Genomic DNA, 20,227 nt, shown 5'->3' on the forward strand with positions numbered 1-20,227 from the left:
CACACACACACACACACACACACACACCATCATGGAGGACCAGACCACACGGCTGCAGATGACACAGGTCCAATCTCACACACACACACACCCATGCAGGGGGATGGGGCAAGGACTCACAGAGCAAGAGCTGAATGGAAGCTTGGAGATCACTGAGTCCCCCAAACAAGGCTCTCTTGCCTGTGATGGGATGCTCCTATAGGTGTCACCAAGATGAACAATTTGTAACTTAATGATCAACTTACTTTGTTGTGTATTAGGAAATAATATAATCAGTGCATTAAATCCTTGATTTCATGGATATTATTGCTTAGAATGATGCTGAATTTAAAAACTAGTTGGTTTAAAGACAAACATTAAGTATTAGTATATGTGATATAAGGATATGGCAAAAATCACAGAAGTGGAAGTTTGGGAAACAGTAATCTGGCTCCCTCAGGTCACAATGAGGAAACTGAGGCTTGATGTTGGGGAAGGAACAATGTGACGATCCTGACTCCTAACATTGGCACAGCACTGGAGAGCCCATTAAGTGCCTTAAGAGAGAGGTTTTCTTAAGAGATAGATTTGCCCCAGCATGGGAGGTTGAGATAATGACCATCATCCATTACCAAGAATGAAGGAGCAGGGTCCCTGACAGAGCAACAGTGAGAACGTAGGCTTCAAAGTCAGATCAAGCTGGAGTCACATCCCAAACCCCCATTTTTCTTGCTGTGCGACACTGTACACATAATTTAACCTCTCTGAGCTGAGGATACCTTAGCTGTAATGAAAAACTTTATACCTATATCGCAGAGTTGTTACAAGGTTTAAAAGAGATGATAAGTCCCAGGCTCAAGTTGGTTGGTCTCTGTCCCTAGAGAAAGGAGGGGACTCATATAAGGCAGCGTCTAGAGGCAGATCCATACCTGGAACCCAGGGCTCTTCACTCCCAGTCTTGTTCTCTTTCTTCTAAGGCACCATCTGTCCTCATCCCGGTTCTGCAAGTCCTCGCTCCAGTGGCCCAGGGTCAGCTAGAGAAGAGTGTGGCATAGTTTACCCGGATCTCTGCTGGGTTAGCCTGACTTCCCATGGCGAGAGCACCAGTGATTTGAAGAGGCCTTCATGAGTGAGCCTGGGGATCAGTGAGCTGCGTCTGAGCAGCCGAATGGGCTGCCAGCCAGAGAGGGAGGCCCCCACTGCCCTGGAGAGCAATGAGGGGCCACTGCATTGGGAAGCAGTGCCCCTGGGATGCCAGCCCCAGCAGAGGGTAGCCACCCACGCGGCGTTCTGGGATGCACCTGCGCTGGAGAGCCCCATTCCCATACAACGGGAAACCATCCACACGGCCCTTCTGGGGCTAAGTGCAAAGGAGAGGCTGGCCCCTTGACGTTTTATACACTGGCCACGGGGAGCTGCAGGTTTGGAGACCGGCCTGGTCCCCACAGCAGCAATTATGCAGAAGGTTAAATAGGAAAGATCTTAACCTAGGATCAGGACAGGAATAAAGATGCAGACCTAGAGAATGGACTTGAGGACACGGGGAGGGGGAAGGGTAAGCTGGGACGAAGTGAGAGAGTGGCATGGACATATATACGCGACCAAATGTAAAATAGCTAGCTAGTGGAAAGCAGCCGCATAGCACAGGGAGATCAGCTCGGTGCTTTGTGACCACCTAGAGGGGTGGGATAGGGAGAGTGGGAGGGAGACGCAAGAGGGAGGGGATATGGGGACATAAGTATACGTATAGCTGATTCACTTTGTTATACAGCAGAAACTAACACAACAATGTACAGCAATTATACTCCAATAAAGATGTTAAAAAAAAAATAGGAAAGATCTGGCCTTGTAGGAATTACCCAGATGGTTTCAGTGTTTGCACATATCTTCCCTCCTCATTCCTTCCCTCTCTCCCTCTCCCTCTTGTCTTCTGTCTGCTCTTTTTCTCCTTCCCTCTCCCCTCCTGTCATGCACTGATTCATTTATTCATGAGGCACAGCAGCACATCAGGGACTTGGAGGCAGAGAGGGCTGAGTTTGAGCCCTGGCTTTCCCTTTTAAGACCAGTTTGGTCCGTTTGAAATGGCCATTGCGGTCAGTCTAAAATGGTCCAGAACTGTGGGTAAGATACTTAACCCTTTTGAGCCTCACTTTCCACATCTGTAATTTCATTCATTTCACAAGGTTGTAATGCTGAAATTACAATGCATGTAGGCTGTTTCGATGGTGCCCGACATGTAGTAAATACTCATTGGTATTTTTTTTTAACGATAATTTCATATGGTTTACCTATTATTTGTGTAGCCTTCGTGAAGTTGCCATACTGAATCTCTTGGAGCATTTGTATCATTAACTGTAAAACAGAGACAGTATCCACCTTGGAGGGTTTTCGTACGGATTAAATGAGCTAGTGTTTGTAAAGTGCTAAAGGCAAGCACCGAACAACTAGTGGCAGTTTTTTTCCATTCTTTCATTCATTTGTTTTGCAGGCATTTCCAACTAAGAGCTGTGTGCCAGGCTCTGTGCAGGGTGCTGGGAACATAGAGATGAAAGAGAGATGTCTCTTTCCTTCAAGAATTTACTGTTCAATAGACTCAACAGGCAAGAGGCTTGTGGACATTTTATGTTGTAGGGAAATAAATGGAGCTGGAAACTGCTGGACTGAAACTTTGGGTTTTGTCTTCAGTGGGGGGAGTATTCATTGAGCATCTGCTCTGTGTCATGTGCAACATACACATTATCTCGTGTAGCTCTTGACACAATGCTATAAGGTAGGTATTACATGAGGAACTGTGGCTCAGAGATGGAAGTTGCTTGCTAATGTCTGACTCCAGTGTTCATTATCTTTCTACTGTACACAGCTATCCCCAGGGAGCAGAGTTAGGGGAGCAGAAGTGACTGGGACCTGAGAGGTAGAAGTCAGCTTGACCTGACCTGCCATGGTTTCCTCCCTGTGAGTTACTCCTGAGTCTGCAGAGATACTTGGGGCTGGGGAGACTTCTGATAGGTTTCTCCATGGACGGGCCATTGGCGGTTCTGAAATTACTGGGCACTTCCCTGGGGGCTGAAGCTAGAGCTGAGAATTATAAAGCAGCATCAAGTCCAAGATGTGACTCCTGTCCCCAAAGTTGACATGTAAATGGTAGACCCAGAAAGCCAAGGAGCCCCCATTTCCTGTGAAAAGGGGATCTGACATGGAGTTGTATCGCTGCACTGTGATAAACTAACGCTCTTAAAATTTTAGCTATTCATTGTATGAGCTGCTTTGACAGGGGAATTAGACATGCAGAATTTTGAGCTCTGGCCTTATTCAATTTTTAATTAATTTTTGTGTAATAAGCTGTAAGCACATTAATATCAATGAGATACCCTCTGCAGTGCGGCTAATATACAGCTTTAAGAAGCCATGGGTATTGTTTTCCCCTTTATTTGTGTTGAACAAAGATTATTAGTTCTCTAAGTATTATTTTCTGGTTCCTGGGAGGTGGGGCTATGAGAGAGGAATTAAATTTTCCCAGCAGGCTTGGGCTGAAATGTTGTCACAGACGTATTTGAGAGCGAGGAGAAGAGCTCTAGGTGTGGTGCTCATCGAAGATTTGACTGTCGGAAATTAAAGGTTCTTCTGCAGTGTAAGAAGTGTTCCAGTGTGCGATAGATCCGTAACTAAATAAACCATAGAATTTGGAATAGGATTATTGCAGTTTTTTAATAAGATCTAAGCAAGAATTTCAAAATAAAAATATTTAAAGTATTTAGGTTAACAGCAGTAATTTTGTCCAGATATTATGGGATTCCATTCATTCATTCATTAATTCAGTCAGTCATCCTACAGTAATTTGAACACCTACTATGCACAAAGCATTCTGCTAGGCACCATCAGGTATACAAATATGTAATTCAGCCTTGTGTCTAGGACACTACTGGTATGCACTATTTTAGTACAAGGCGAAGTGATAACTGTCGTCATAGAGGTGCGAATTAGTGCTGGAATAGTTCAGTGAAGAGGCTATTCGTGAAAGAAAGATTATGGAGATGACTTTTGAACGGGACTTTTAAGGTTGCATAGAATTTAGACACATGCAGAAGAAAGGAAAAGCCATTTTTGGAGAAGGGAACAGCCAATCCATATCCAAGAAGAGCGGGATAGGGTCACCAGATCCAAGGAAAAGAACAACATTCTCTACCACTGACATGCCTTTAATCATACTCTTCCCTTCTTCATGAGTACCTTTTCCTTCTTCCAACTGGGTAGGTCCTCTGTGCCCCACTGGTCTCTCCTCCCATTAAGGTCAGCCTGTGCTAATTTAACTGGTTTGTCTTTCAGGCAAGAAAATTAAGAGTCAGATAATTAGAAGGACATGTCCCCAGCTGGTTACAGTCTTGACTTGGACTGGATCTCCTGTGGGTTAGTCTTCTGTGCATTTTATGTAGTTCTGATCCATTATGTCTCAGAATAAAGGTCAAGAAACATGCCTCCCATAATGGGAAGTTATAGTGCCACTTCCATTAACTGCTAAACTTAGGGACAAGGGTGATTTTGGACAGTGGAGGCTTATCCAGAAAATCCTTTTGGTTTTAACCCTTGTTAGTTCTGAATTCTCTTACATACTCTAGTAGACAGAGTATAAGATTCATATCAAATCCTTTTCTGATGACTGAGGATATTAAAGACCCCAAGTCTGTCATTCTGGACATCAATTCTTATGACTCTTCATTGTTGATCTCAAGCCCAAGATATCTACTAAAAGTTATTGTCCAAAGCCCTGAGGTGAGATTGTTCTCTTCTCTTTTGCCTTCTTGTATTTTCTTTTCTAACATCTTTATTGGAGTATAATTGCTTTACAATGGTGTGTTAGTTTCTGCTTTATAACAAAGTGAATCAGCTATACGTATACATATATCCCCATATCTGCTCCTTCTTGCATCTCCCTCCCACCCTCCCTATCTCACCCCTCTAGGTGATCACAAACCACCAAGCTGATCTCCCTGGGCTATGCGGCTGCTTCCCACTAGCTATCTGTTTTACATTTGGTAGTGTATATATGTCCATGCCACTCTCTCACTTTGTCCCAGCTTACCCTTCCCCCTCCCCCTGTCCTCAAGTCCATTCTCTAGGTCTGCATCTTTATTCCTGTCCTGCCCCTAGGTTCTTCAGAACCATTTTTTTTTTAAGATTCCATATATATGTGTTAGCGTACGGTATTTGTTTTTCTCTTCCTGACTTACTTCACTCTGTATGACAGTCTCTAGGTCCATTCACCTCACTACAAATAACTCAATTTCGTTTCTTCTCATGGCTGAGTGATATTCCATTGTATATATGTGCCACTTCTTCTTTATCCATTCATCTGTCGATGGACACTTCGGTTGCTTCCATGTCCTGGCTGTTGTAAATAGAACTGCAATGAATATTGTGGTACATGAATCTTTTTGAATTATGGTTTTCTCAGGGTATATGCCCAGTAGTGGGATTGCTGGGTCATATGGTAGCTCTATTTTACTTTTTAAAGGAACCTCCATACTGATGTCTGTAGTGGCTGTATCAATTTACATTCCCACCAAGAGTGCAAGGGGGTTCCCTTTTCTCCATACCCTCTCCAGCATTTATTGTTTGTAGATTTACTGATGATGGCCATTCTGACTGGTGTGAGGCGATACCTCATTGTAGTTTTGATTTGCATTTCTCTAATGATTAGTGACGTTGAGCGTCCTTTCATGTGTTTGTTGGCAATCTGTATGCCTTCTGTGGATAAATGTCTGTTTAGGTCTTCTCCCCATTTTTGGATTGGGTTGTTTGTTTTTTAATATTGAGCTGCATGAACTGCTTGTATATTTTGGAGATTAATCCTTTGTCTGATACTTCATTTGCAAATATTTTCTCCCATTCTGAGGGTTGTCTTTTCATCTTGTTTATGGTTTCCTTTGCTGTGCAAAAGCTTTTAAGTTTCCTTAGGTCCCATTTGTTTATATTTATTTCCATTTCTGTAGGAGGTGGGTCAAAAAGGATCTTGCTGTGATTTATGTCATAGAATGTTCTGCCTATGATTTCCTCTAAGACTTTTATAGTGTCTGGCCTTACATAAAGGTCTTTAATCCATTTTGAGTTTATTTTTGTGTGTGGTGTCAGGGAGTGTTCTAATTTCATTCTTTTACATGTAGCTATCCAGTTTTCCCTGCACCACTTATTGAAGAGGCTGTCTTTTCTCCATTGTATATTCTTGCCCCCTTAATCAAAGATAAGGTGACCATGTGTGTGGGGGTTTAGCTCTGGGCTTTGTATCCTGTTCCATTGATCTATGTTTCTGTTTTTGTGCCAATACCATACTGTCTTGATTACTGTAGCTTCCTAGTATAGTCTGAAGCCAGGGAGCCTGATTCCTCCAGCTCCTTTTTTCTTTCTCAACACTGCTTTGGCTATTCGGGGTCTTTTGTGTTTCCATACAGATCGTGAATTTTTTTGTTCTAGTTCTGTGAAAAATGCCATTGGTAGTTTGATAGGGATTGCAATGAATCTGTAGATTGCTTTGGGTAGTATAGTCATTTTCACAATGTTGATTCTTCCAGTCCAAGAACATGGTATATCTCTCCATCTGTTGGTATCATCTTTAATTTCTTTCATCAGTGTCTTATAGTTTTCTGCATACAGGTCTTTTGTCTGCTTAGGTAGGTTTATTCCTAGGTATTTTATTCTTTTTGTTGCAATGGTAAAGGGGAGTGTTTCCTTAATTTCTCTTTCAGATTTTCATCATTAGTGTATAGGAATGCAAGAGATTTCTGTGCATTAATTTTGTATCCTGCTACTTTACCAAATTCATTGATTAGCTCTACTAGTTTTCTGGTGGCATCTTTAGGATTCTCTATGTATAGTATCATGTCATCTGCAAACAGTGACAGTTTTACTTCTTCTTTTCCGATTTGGATTCCTTTTATTTCTTTTTCTTCTCTGATTGCTGTGGCTAAAACTTCCAAAACTATGTTGAATAATAGTGGTGAGAGTGGGCAACCTTGTCTTGTTCCTGATCTTAGTGGAAATGGTTTCAGTTTTTCACCATTGTGAATGATGTTTGCTCTGGGTTTGTCATATATGACCTTTATTATGCTGAGGTAAGTTCCATCTATGCCTACTTTCTGGAGGGTTTTTTATCATAAATGGGTGTTGAATTTTGTCAAGAGCTTTTTCTGCATCTATTGAGATGATCATATGGTTTTTCTCCTTCAATTTGTTAATATGGTGTATCACACTGATTGATTTGTGTATATTGAAGAATCCTTGCATCTCTGGGATAAACCCCACTTGATCATGGTGTATGATCCTTTTAATGTGCTTTTGGATTCTGTTTGCTAGTATTTTATTAAGGATTTTTGCATGTATGTTCATCAGTGATATTGGCCTGTAGTTTTCTTTTTTTGTGACATCTTTGCCTGGTTTTGGTATCAGGGTGATGGTGGCCTTTTAGAATGAGTTTGGGAGTGTTCCTCCCTCTGCTATATTTTGGAAGAGTTTGAGAAGGATAGGTGTTAGCTGTTCTCTAAGTGTTTGATAGAATTTGCCTGTGAAGCCATCTTGTCCTGGGCTTTTGTTTGTTGGAGGATTTTTAATCACAGTTTCAATTTCTGTGCTTGTGATTGGTCTGTTCATATTTTCTATTTCTTCCTGGTTCAGTCTCAGAAGGTTGTGCTTTCCTAAGAATTTGTCCATTTCTTCCAAGTTATCCATTTTATTGGCATATAGTTGCTTGTAGTAATCTCTCATGATTCTTTGTATTTCTGCAGTGTCAGTTGTTACTTTTCCTTTTTCATTTCTAATTCTGTTGATTTGAGTCTTCTCCCTTTTTTTCTGGATGCGTCTGGTTAATGCTTTATCAATTTTGTTTATCTTCTCAAAGTACCAGCTTTTAGTTTTATTGCTCTTTGCTATTGTTTCCTTCATTTCTTTTTCATTTATTTCTGATCTGATCTTTATGATTTCTTCCCTTCTGCTAACTTAGGGTTTTTTTTTGTTCTTCTTTCTCTAATTGCTTTAGGTGTAAGGTTCGGTTGTTTATTTGAGATTTTTTCTTGTTTCTTGAGGTAGGATGGTATTGCTATAAACTTCCCTCTTAGAACTGCTTTTGCTGCATCCCATAGGTTTTGGGTCGTCATGTTTTCATTGTCATTTGTTTCTAGGTATTCTTTTTATTTCCTCTTTGGTTTCTTCAGTGAACTCTTGGTTATTTAGTACTGTATTGTTTAGCCTCCATGTGTTTGTATTTTTTACAGATTTTTTTCCTGTAATTTATATCTAGTCTCATAGCTCTGTGGTCAGAAAAGATACTTAATATGATTTCAATTTTCTTAAATTTCCCAAGGCTTGATTTGTGACCCAAGATATGATCTATCCTGGAGAATGTTCCATGAGCACTTGAGAAGAAAGTGTATTCTGTTGTTTTTGGGTGGAATGTCCTATAAATATCAGTTACTTCCATCTTGTTTAAAGCTTGTGTTTCCTTACTTATGTTCATTTTGGATGATCTGTCCATTGGTGAAAGCGGGGTGTTAAAAGTCCCCTACTATTAATGTTACTGTCAATTTCCCCTTTTATGGCTGTTAGCATTTGCCTTATGTATTGAGGTGCTCCTATGTTGGGTGCCTAAATGTTTACAATTGGTATATCTTCTTCTTGGTTTGATCCCTTGTTCATTATGTAGTGTCCTTCTTTGTCTCTTGTAATAGTCTTTATTTTAAAGTCTATTTTGTCTGATATGAGAATTGCTACTCCAGCTTTCCTTTGATTTCCATTTGCATTGATTATCTTTTTCCATTCCCTCACTTTCAGTCTATATGTGTCCCTGGGTCTGAAGTGGGTCTCGTGTAGACAGCATATATATGGGTCTTATTTTTGTAACCATTCAGCCAGTCCATGTCTTTTAGTTAGAGCATTTAATCCATTTACATTTAAGGTAATTATCGATATATATGTTCCTATTACCATTTTCTTAATTGTTTTGGGTTTGTTATTGTAAGTCTTTTCCTTCTCTTGTGTTTCCTGCCTAGAGAAGTTCCTTTAGCATTTGTTGTAAAACTGGTTTCATGGTGCTGAATTCTCTTAACTTTTGCTTGTCTGTAAAGGTTTTAATTTCTCCATCGAATGTGAATGAGATCCTTGCTGGGTAGAGTAATCTTGGTTGTAGGTTTTTCTCTTTCATCACTTTAAATATGTCCTGCCAGTCCCTTCTTGCTTGCAGAGTTTCTGCTGAAAGATCAGCTGTTTACCTTATGGGGATTCCCTCATATGTTATTTGTTGCTTTTCCCTTGCTGCTTTTAATAGTTTTCCTTTGTATTTAATTTTTGATAGTTTGATTAATATGTGTCTTTGCATGTTTCTCCTTGGATTTATCCTGTATGGGACTCTCTGTGCTTCCTGGACTTGATTATTTCCTTTCCCATATTAGGGAAATTTTCAACTATAATCTCCTGAAATATTTTCTCAATCCTTCTTTTTCTCTTCTTCTTCTGGGACCCCTATAATTCGAACGTTGGTGCGTTTAATGTTGTCCCAGAGGTCTCTGAGACTGTCCTCAATTCTTTTCATTCTTTTTTCTCTATTCTGCTCTGTGGCAGTTATTTTCACTATTTTATCTTCCAGGTCACTTATCTGTTCTTCTTCCTCAATTATTCTACTCTTCATTCCTTCTAGAGAATTTTTAATTTCATTTATTGTGTTGTTCATCATTGTTTGTTTGCTCTTTAGTTCTTCTAGGTCCTTGTTAAATGTTTCTTGTATTTTCTATATTCTATTTCCAAGATTTTGGATCATCTTTATTATCATTACTCTGAATTTTTTTTCAGGTAGACTGCCTGTTTCCTCTTCATTTGTTTGGTCTGTTGGGTGTTTACCTTACTCTATCACCTGCTATGTATTTCTCTGTCTTCTCATTTTGGTTACCTTAGTGTGTTGGGGTGTCCTTTTCGCAGGGTGCAGGTTTGTAGTCCCATTGTTTTTGTTGTCTGCTCCCAGTGGGTAATGTTGGTTCAGTGGGTTGTGTAGGCTTCCTGGTAGAGGGGACTGGTGCCTGTTTTCTGGTGGATGAGGCTGTGTCTTGTATTTCTGCTGGGCAGGCCCGTGTCTGGTGGTGTGTTTTGGGGTGTCTTTGACCTTATTTGATTTTAGGCAGCGTCTCTACTAAGGGGTGGGGTTGTATGCCTGTCTTGCTAGTTGTTTGGCATAGGGTGTCCAGCACTGTAGCTTGCTAGTCATTGAGTGGAGCTAGGTCTTAGCGTTCAGATGGAAATCTCTGGGAGAGCTTTTGCCATTTGATATTACATGGGGCCGGGAGGTCTCTGGTGGACCATTGTCCTGAACTCAGCGCTCCCACCTCAGAGGCTCAGGCCTGACACCCAGCCGGATCACCAAGACCCTGTCAGCTACACAGCTCAGAATAAAAGGGAGAAAAAAAAGAAATAAAGTAAAATAAATAAAGTTATTAAAATAAAAAAAATTAAAAAGTGATTTAAAAAATTTTTTTGAAAGAAAGAAAGGAGCAATGAAACCAAAAAACAAATCCACCAATGATAACAAGTGCTAAAAACTATCCAAAAAAAAAGAAAAGGACAGACGGAACCCAGAACCCTAGGACAAATGGCAGAAGCAAAGCTTTGTCTTTCATTCCAGTCTTCTTTGCTTTTGTCTGGCTAATATTCCCATACTCTATGTTTGTTCTGCTTTCTGGTCCTGATGTAGATTCCTGTAGTTTCTCTCTCTTCCTCTTCTTTTTTTACCCTTTCAGAAGAGAGTGGTGTGTGTGGTGAGTCTGGCCTCTAGCCACTGGGCCTGACACTGACGCTCCGACTCCCACTGCCGCTGCCGCTCCCTGCCTTCTTGTTTTAATGACAGAGGGAAAGAGGGAACTAGATAGCTTTAGAGTTACTGGGGCTGTGATTCAGCAAGGTTTGATTAACTGAAGTTGCACTATTTCAGAGAAATGCACTATTTTGACAACTCCAGCTCAGTGATTCTGAGTAATGGTGAAAGGAAACACGAGTTTGTGTTTAGTGAGACTCTGGGAATGGTTTGGAAAGACTCTGGGAATGTGGTTTTCTGCAAAATTTGACAGCTTCCTGCCCACCCTCTCCTTTTCTCAGTGGTTTTAATCAGCGTTCAGAGAATCCCACGAAATCTGTTTGCATCACAGTTCTAGATATATAGATTTGTGTCTTCCCTAAAGAAGGGCTCAGATGGGTCCCAACGGAGGTTTCTGGGATGGAGAGGTACTGCTGGCAGGCTCCAGAGGAACTCAGCTTTCCCAGGCCATTGAATGGCTTTCTTCCCCATCACTCTTCTCTGGGAATTTTTTCCAATCACAACCTGATACTCCATGAAGGACTCTGTGAAGAAATAAATGAGAGCTGCTCCTTGGTTACAGAAAAAATATTGGCCTTTTCACTCTAATTCCTGGTTTCCAAAGATATCCCTTTGCCAAGGATAACAACATCTACCCACAAGTAGTTCCATTAACGGGGAGGGACAGGTCAGCAAGAATCCTAGTGTCTCTCATGGCGAACTTGCCAAGAGAGGAATATGATTCAGGGTACAAGGAGAGGGAAAGCAAGTACTGTAGGTTGTAACCAGTGAGAACCTCTCCACCGTCTCAGAGCGCAAAGTCTTATCATTGTTTGTTTTCTAATGAATTGATGGACTCCTCCGCCAACTGCTCTACCAGCAGGAAATTCGTATCCCCCTTGAGGTCCTATCTGACTCCTCCACCTCCACCACATTGTCCTGGAACCTGGTGATTTATGCAGTGCAAAGGTCAGTCATGCTTTCTCCCCTAATCAGAGGAAGCAGTGGCAATTGAGTGGTTCACCACTGCTATTTCCTTTACACAGAGCAGCCATTTAAGACTGGTCTTGGCCCCTCTCTTACTAAAGAAGAGGATTAAGGAAAAGCACAAATGAAATCCCTGGCATGGTACCCTGCTACAGTATGTCTCAGCTGGCTCCACAGCTGACCAGGGCACCCTTAGCTTCCGGGGTTCCTTTCACTCATTCAACCAAAACAACCCGTGTCAAAATAAGCTTCTCCTCCACATGGACCACGCTGTGGCTCCTTTGTTCAGACCCTCCCTGCACACATCTGTCAGAGAAGGTCAAGTCCCATGGTTGCTCTGAGTCTGTTTTCTTTTCTACAGAAAGAGGATGGCCGTGTGCTTGGGCTTGTTGTGGGGAAGGAATGAGGTGACTGAGGCCTGTGAAGCTCGGGGTGGGTGCTGGTGCGTAGTGAGCTTGCAATGGTACTAGACTTCTCCTTCCCTCCTGCTGTTTCTCCCCTTCTTTCTCTCTCTTAATAAGAAATAGAAGAGCACATGCAGCTAGGATTACTGAGGAAACCCTTTTATGTTTAACCAGAACATTTGCCTAATTACAGGAGAGCAGCATGTTCAAGTTAAATGCTGAATGGGCTCCAGACAAAGTTCTTGTTTCCATCTTCAGAATCCAGGTACGAAACTCCCAAGGGAATCTCGTCCCTGGGACACGTGATGAAAAGTCAGATGGTTTCTGGACTGTAGTGCAAAATAGTTGTTGTTTAATTTCCTGGAAGAGGATTTGCAATCTCCCACAGCCCTGCCCACAGTGGATATTATCAAGGTTTTGGATATTTGCCATTCCAGCCTGTGAAAAATGGCATCTCAGTATAAGTTAGCTTGGTTGTGTTTTCTTTAATTATGAGTAGAGCTGAACATCTTTTCTATATTTAAAAGCTGCTTGTATTTCACTATCTGTGAACTGTTGGTTTATGTCATTTGCTTGTTTCTTATTGGGTGGTTGATCTTTTACTTACTGATGTCTTGAAGTCTCTATATATGAGAGCAATTATACCTGTGTAATATGAGTTGCAATTTCCACCCCCAGTTTGTTTGTCTTTTTGACTTTGTTTATGGTGTTTTTGACTTTTATATAGTCAAATGTATCATTTCCTTTATAACTTCTGGATCCTGGGTCTAAAGTAGAAAAGTGTTCTTTATCCTGAGGTTATAAAAAGAATTCTCCAATGATTTCTTCTTCTATTACAGCAGTTTCCTTCTTTGTATTTAAATCTTTCAGATCTTCCAAGTTTTAATAAAACCCAGAAGTCAGGGTTTTTTATTAAACATTCAAATTATTAATATTGGCAACTCATTCATATAACATGCATGCACATTATATTGGCCTAACAAAACACACACCTGGGCTAGATTTGATCTATTGACCCCTGATTTGCAACCTCTGGTTTAAGACCTGTCATCCTGTGTGAAAACATTACGTAATTGGGCAACTACAGGTGTGTTGTTTCTAAATCACATCTTCATTCTTACAGTTTCTTTGCCATCATTCCCCAGTTTGTCCTGAAGCCTTTGCTCTCTGTCTACCAGTGCCTTTGGCTTGGAAAGGGCTGTCTCCTGGCCAGCCCTTCAGTACTGAGCTTTGAGAGCCCCTGAAAGTTTTGCCAGCTGCAAGGTGGGGCTGATCTGATTAGCCATCACTGGGAATTGTCTCCTTGACACAGTGGAGCCACTGTACTGCCTTTGGCTATACTTAATTGGTTTTGCACCGAAAGAGGTTAAGAACTTTATCCCTGGTGTTACTTACATGGGCAGTGAATTCAAATCTGGATTACCTGATATTTAAAAAATGCAGTTCATGTCTTTCCTCCTAAGTGCTTTGAAATCACTGGGTGAATGGTGCTACTTGAATCTGAAGTTTAATACCCTGGCCAGGAACTAAACCTTGAGCTCTGTTTGCTTTGCCCTCTTCAGGGAAGCCCTGTGCCTTACAGTCTGTGCTTTCCTCATGGCCACTCAGAGCCACCTTCCTGTTGTAAACACTTATAAGCAGAGAATCAGGGTGGGAAGACAAGGGTTGGTTGGCCAGACTGTTAAATTATGAAACAAGCAGAGATGTGCAAACTAATTGTTGGCAAATGCTTTCCCAAGTGATCCTTTCTTCATCTGCATCAAGAAAACTCTTGCCTAAGAACCTTGACTCGTGTGCAGTGTAGTAGGTACTTGGAGGCAAAAGCAAGGTGAGAGAGGACTTTTCTCTCAGCCTGACTACAGAGCCGTGGAACTCAAAATTGAGCCCTAAAAGATAGGTGGCCTGGGGAGACAGGGACAGGGGAAAATCCTGAGTGGACCTCCATTGTTTTCCGTCCATTGCACAAGCTCGTGAACCCCTCTGTGCAGCCTTTCTAGAATCTCCAAGGTATACTCACAGTCTTCTGCCTCCCTCGTTGGTTTGGGAGCTCAATGAGTACAGAGACGGTGCTTTCCAGATCCATGTCCAGCTCCACTCACGATTCCTGGGACAGGGTGGGCGCTTGGGGAAGGTTTGCTGGGTGAATGAAACCTTGCGCTGATGCATCCGTTTATCTGGCAGTTCCTGGCACTGCCAAGGGCACCGGGCCAATCAACAGGCTTGTCAATCAGCCAATCTGCAGACCTTCACTGAGCTATTACGGAAATGCCCGAGGACTTGGGAGAAAGAAGTCTACCTTTGGGGTCAGGAGATCTGGGTCTGAATTTTGACTCTGCCCTGAAGCCACTGGGTGACCTCAGGCAGCTTGAACCCAGCTTCTCTGAACCTCAGTTTAGTCGTGTGTAATGTGAGGATATTGGACCACAGCTGTCCACAGACTCTTCGGCTCTGCTGTTCTAGGAGTCTGTTGGGTCAGAGGTTATAGAGAGGGACACCTGTCAGCACTGGCAGACATTGGCTGGGCTCCCCCAAGTGCCAGACGCTTTATGCATTGACATAAGTGCTTTCATTTCAGTTTTCAAGACATGTCTAGGAGGTGCATCTTGTTGTCTCCATTTTACAGATGAGCAGTCGAAGGCTTAGGAAAATTAAGTTCTAAGACTGCACAACCGGTTTCTCCAGTAGCCTGGACTCCGTAGGGTCCCTTCAGGAAAGCACATTGTTTTTCTCCTGCCAGTGCCTTTGATCTCACTTCTCTGGCACTTGGTGACGCCCATACTTTCCAGTCCTTTTCAGCCATGAAGGAGGAAGAGGACGAGGGGAAGGGGGAAGGGGGAAAGGGGCGGAGAAGGGAGAGGAGGAGGAAGGAAGAGGTCTCATCTTGAGTTATTTGAACATTGAATCCAATTTGAATTGAAAACTGTAATTTGACATTCAGGTTAAAACTTTATCCCTCCCATCAGCTCCACCTGGCTCTGGCCCTCAGTGAGCAGCGGTGGGAGGAGGACCACCCTCTGCCCTTCATTCTCCTTGTTCCACTTCTCAGCTGCGCCCCTGCCCCCGCCCTCAGGCTGCTTAGGGCCGGGCTGGGGAGGAAGGGCGGGCAGAGGCTTCCTCGTGCAGCTGATGCTTTTTGCCCGCCTTGCTTAGCTGTCCAGGCACCTGTGTCGGAACATTTTCCCAAAGCCAGCTCTGCCTTGGAGCCCCTGGCGTGCCCTCCGAGTGCCTCTGCGCTGCCCCACCCTTAACGTGGACTGTACCCCTCACCCCAGCTGGCCTCCTTGGTGTCTCTTCCCCTCCTCCTGTCTCTTCTCTCACAGCCTTCTTCAGCTGGGTCCTTTCAAGACAGTTCAAGCCCAGTTCACCAGGGTTCTCTGTCCCATGGATACAGTGCATCCTCGCCCAGCTGAAAGGTCAATGAGCAGCTAACCCCACTGCTGACCCCCATCCCCTTGCCCTGCCATCATGGCAGCTCCAGCCCACGGGCAGCCCTGTTCATCTCACATACACTTTCAAACTCCTGGAGGCACGCTGAGTTCCCAAGAACTTTCTCACTTCCGTCTACTCCATTTATAACAGGGAGTTGTTTTCCTAAGTTTCTGGAGCTCAGCACAGTTAAGGAGTGAGGAGCTTCCTGTGGAAAGCACCGCCTTTCTCCGTCCCCTCCTGTACTTCCACAGATGTCCTTAGGAGGGTCTGCCCCTCAGAGAAGCCCCAGCCTCCTCTGCCACAGCCAGAGCTTTGTCGTCTTCCAGTAAGTGCTGCTGGGATGTGTCAAGCCACCCTCCAGAACGTGGGCTATTTGCCACCCATTAGCTTTCATTTAAGGCTTCAGCCAAGATCTGGGTACAACAAAAAAGCCCCTTCCATAGCCTCTTAAACCTTTTCAGTGTACATCTGCCTTATTTTAGCTTTATTAAAGGCAACATAGAAGTGCCCATGGAGGGGCATCTCATCTCCCGCCTGGAAGCTGCTAACAGTTTCACCCGCTGTCTCTCTACCCATGGTGGTCTCACAGTGCTGGGGATAAACAGCTTGTCCCTTCTAGCTGTGCTGAATTAATGCTGGCTAAAGCCCGAAGCGGGAAGCCACGTGGCGGGCTGCTGCTTCCTGGAGCTAGGAGGTCAGCAGTCACGGTCCCAGCTCTTTGCCGCATTTAATGACTGCGGGAGCAGCAGCGGGGAGACGGAGTGTACCCGTTGGCTTCTGCTTGCCCCAGGAGGAGCCTGGAGGATTGTGCAAGCCCTGCATCTTGATGTATTGAACAATGAGACCATCCACTGAGTACAGAAGCCCTGGAGAGGCCTGGCCTCCGTGCTTTTCAAATTTTATTTTTGTTTCAGAAACCATTGTTCCAACAGACTCCCACCCGGAACTTTATTGTGTTAAAAACAATTTTTATGGCCAAAGTGGAGCTGGGGCTGGGTGCTGACTCTAACCCCCTCGTTCTGCTTCTTCTCTTTATGGCTCTGATGGGGCTTAAGAGCAGAGATTAAAAAGCCAGGTGTCAAAAGAATGAATTTGGATGAAGAGAGAACTTACAGGCTTCGACCTTAAGTAGAATCTACCAGGATGAATGTGAGAGGTGAAGATTTGTACATACAGGTACCTGGTTGAGAGGGGAGGCTTAGCAGTAGCTGGTGAAAGCCCAGCTTTGGGATTTCTCAATAAGTGCGAGACTTAGAGTGTAATGTGACTGTCAGAAGCGTTGACAAGCCCGGATTCGTGAATGTGGTTTAAGACAGGGCAAGCCAGCATAGGCCCATCTTGCTAAAGACCCTTACAGAGTGTCTTCTGTAGAAATTGCCACTCTCATGTCCTGTGGGCCACCCTCTCATTTTTGTTGATGGATCAGAGGAGGGTATTTGAACTAATCTGTAGGCTGGCCAGCAGCTGGTAGGGCGACCTGCTGCTAAAACTTGGCATGACTGGGTGGGTGGTGATGAAGTGGAAATATCAAGTTGTCTCCCTGTGGAAGGTTTGAATTTAAGTCATAGAGAATATTTTGGGAAAAGACCACAGACCACACACTCACAGGGGAGGCAGGCAGGAGAAGCCAAAGGCGTGATGAAATGAGGAGGTGTTAGCCAGGGGTATGCAGATGCTAGAAAGACCTGAGGAATGGAGGGCAAGGCACCTGGTGGGCGGGATCTGGGGCAGCAGAGGTGGAGACGGGCAGGAACCAGGGCCCCTGAGGAGCTGCTGAGGTGTCCCTGCTGTTAGAGCTGCACTGGATCCTGAATTACCCTGTGGTTTCAAAGCATGTTCCGGTGCTAATCCATTTCAAGGTTTCCGTGAGACCCAAGTTCTTGCTTCCTTATCTCCATGTTTATCTTCCCAGTAAACCTTATTGGAGCTGAGGAGAGCCCTGCTGTCCTCTGAGGCAATTCGTACTCAACCAAAAGAGCCCAACTCACCCTGAACCACTAACGTCCTGAACACACTGAATGTTTACCCCATTCCTCTCCATATTTGTCAGACTTGTGGCTGGCTCCTGGTACTTGAGTTTTCATAGGATATTGATGAGCTGGAGTATGTTCTGAGGAGGGGTCCTAGAAATTATGCTGTTTGGTGAAGAGAGGACTTTGGGACAGAGATAAGAAAAAGATAAATGTTTAGCCTTCAGTTCCGTCTTCAGATGCCTGAAGGGTCCACATGTAGAGATGGGATTGTATTTATGGGGGTGGGGGTTGTCTCTAAAGGGCAGATATGGGACTGAAGAATGGAATTTTCGCAGAGGCCATTTCAGCTCTCTAATTCCAACGCTCTTCAACACTAGATGGTGCTACTTCATCAAGTGGTGAGCTCCCCATCAAAGAGGGCAAGCAAACACAGGTGGGCTGCTCCATCTGGAATGCTCCAGAAATCACTATTTGAAGTTCTAAGAACTGATGCAACTTCTATACTTTGAGAGTTTATTTTGGAAATGTTGACCTAAGTATTCTGCACCTGTTTTAGTTCTTATTTTATATTTTAAAAATAATTTTCTTATTACCAAATCAATATATGCTTCTGGAAAAATTAGAAATTACAAGTAATCCAGAAGATTTCTGCATTTGATAGGGCAACAACAAGGGAATGCCTAAGAGCCCTCATAAGCCCGCGATGCTTGGATTCTTTATTTCTGCACTTTTTAATAGGAAACTGAAGTCTGGTCCTGCTGACCTGCCTAAATGGAGGGACTGGAACTGGTTGACTGTTGCTTTTTAAAACTGCTTTTGGAAGCAGGCAAAACCAAATCTATTTTCAGAGCGGCAGATGCCAGCACAGTCTATATCAAAGCCCCCATCCGCTCAACTGAAAGGCGGTGGTGTATCAAAGCCCCCATCTGCTCAGCTGAAAGGCGGTGGTGTGGACCAAGGGTTTTGTGAGCTGGCAACACACTTGCTTATTGAAGGGTCTTAGCTCCACCAGGACTGCCCAGTTAGGTCCCTGAATCTAATCAGGATCTTTGTATTAACTCCTTGCCGTTGTGACCACCACTGACAAGTTGTATTTCCCCTTGACTGGAAGGTAGATCACTGCTTTTCAAAAAGTCTCAAATCCAGTTGAGACGTTTAAGCTATCACATGCGCAAATAAAATCTGCATTAGAAAAGAGTTGTCAAAAATACATTAAGATGTTAAAGTAAGTAATGCTAGCTGCTATAACAAGTAAAACTTAAAATTTCAAGGGCTTAATACAATGAAGGGATGTTTCTCACGCTTGCCATGGTTTCAGTTGGATCAGCACGGGGCTCTGCTCCATATAAACATTCAAGGACCCAGGCTTCTTTCAGCTCTGGACTCTTCTTTCAGCCGGGGCCTCTATGCCCTATAACCACTGTTGACATTATGGACCATTCTCCCTGTGGCAGTCCAGGAGGACTTTAGCGTCTGGCCAATAGGCAAGAGAAGAGAAAGCATGAAGTGTTATGCAGGAAGTTTAGGTGCCAGGCCTGGAAATGGTGTGGGTCACTTTGCCCACACTCCGTTGGGCAAACTACACTAATCTCACGGCCTCCCTTGGATGATAGGGAACTAAGAAATGTGCCAAAGAAGAGAGGATGGCATGGACATTAGTCAGTAGCAGTCTCTCACATGAGAAACAGAAGAGGCGACTTTCCATGTCTAAAGAGATGGGTGCTACAAATTTGTCAGTGACGTTGGAACCAGGCATCTGATTTTATGCATGGAAAGTGACCAGTGGCTATTGGTGATATGGACATCAAAGAGAGTAAGGCATCTTGGTTCCTGAAGGGAAGAAGTATGTTGGGGGTCATCTCTGTGCAGCCTGGTGGTGGAGAAATGAAGCATTTTTCAGAGAAGAATTAATATGTCAGAGTGGCCAATGTTTTGTTGTTGATAATTACAAAAAGAAGGAATTAAGAACCTGGAGAGAAAGAAGTGAGGAGTTTCACAGTGTAGCCTCGGGAAGAAGGAAGCTGAGTTCCCATCAGAAGCATGGAATCCAGAACTGAGTGAGCATCTACCTTCCCAGACTCTACATAAAGTTCCCATGGATGGGTGCACAGTAGTTTACCCCCAGGTTTGGAACATATTTCTTCTTTAGCTCCTTTAGAAGGCCAATACTGTTTGAGCAGGTCTTGAGGTATTTTCCTACCTTGGGCAAATTACTCTAGACTGGGTGGTGGGAGCCAGCACTTTGGCTTTGTTATAGATGAGCCTTCAAATATCAAAATATGTTCATTGACATGGATGTATCAATCACCATTTGAATCTCTCATACTTGTATAGTCAAAAGAAACACGGGAAAGAAGCAAGAGGCTATGGGGGACTTTTGCCAAGGTTCTTCTCAGAAAAGTTGAAAAGGTTCTTCATGTTTCCCAAATCTGTCTTGAGTCGTTATATTGGTCCCCAGCTCTCCTAAATCTTGATGGCACCAATCTTTTGGTGGTGGAATGAGGTAGGTATACAGAAGGGGCAGAAAGGGTATTCTAGATCATGTGATCTGTCACAAAGAAGACAGTGACCACTCATGAGATAAAGCTACTACCATCACCAACTCTCATTTAAATGGAATGTCCAAGGTTCATAAG

The sequence above is a fragment of the Monodon monoceros genome, unplaced genomic scaffold (assembly GCF_005190385.1).
Source record: "Monodon monoceros isolate NGI ecotype Baffin Bay Population unplaced genomic scaffold, NGI_Narwhal_1 Super_Scaffold_7, whole genome shotgun sequence".
NCBI classification, from domain to species: domain Eukaryota; kingdom Metazoa; phylum Chordata; class Mammalia; order Artiodactyla; family Monodontidae; genus Monodon; species Monodon monoceros.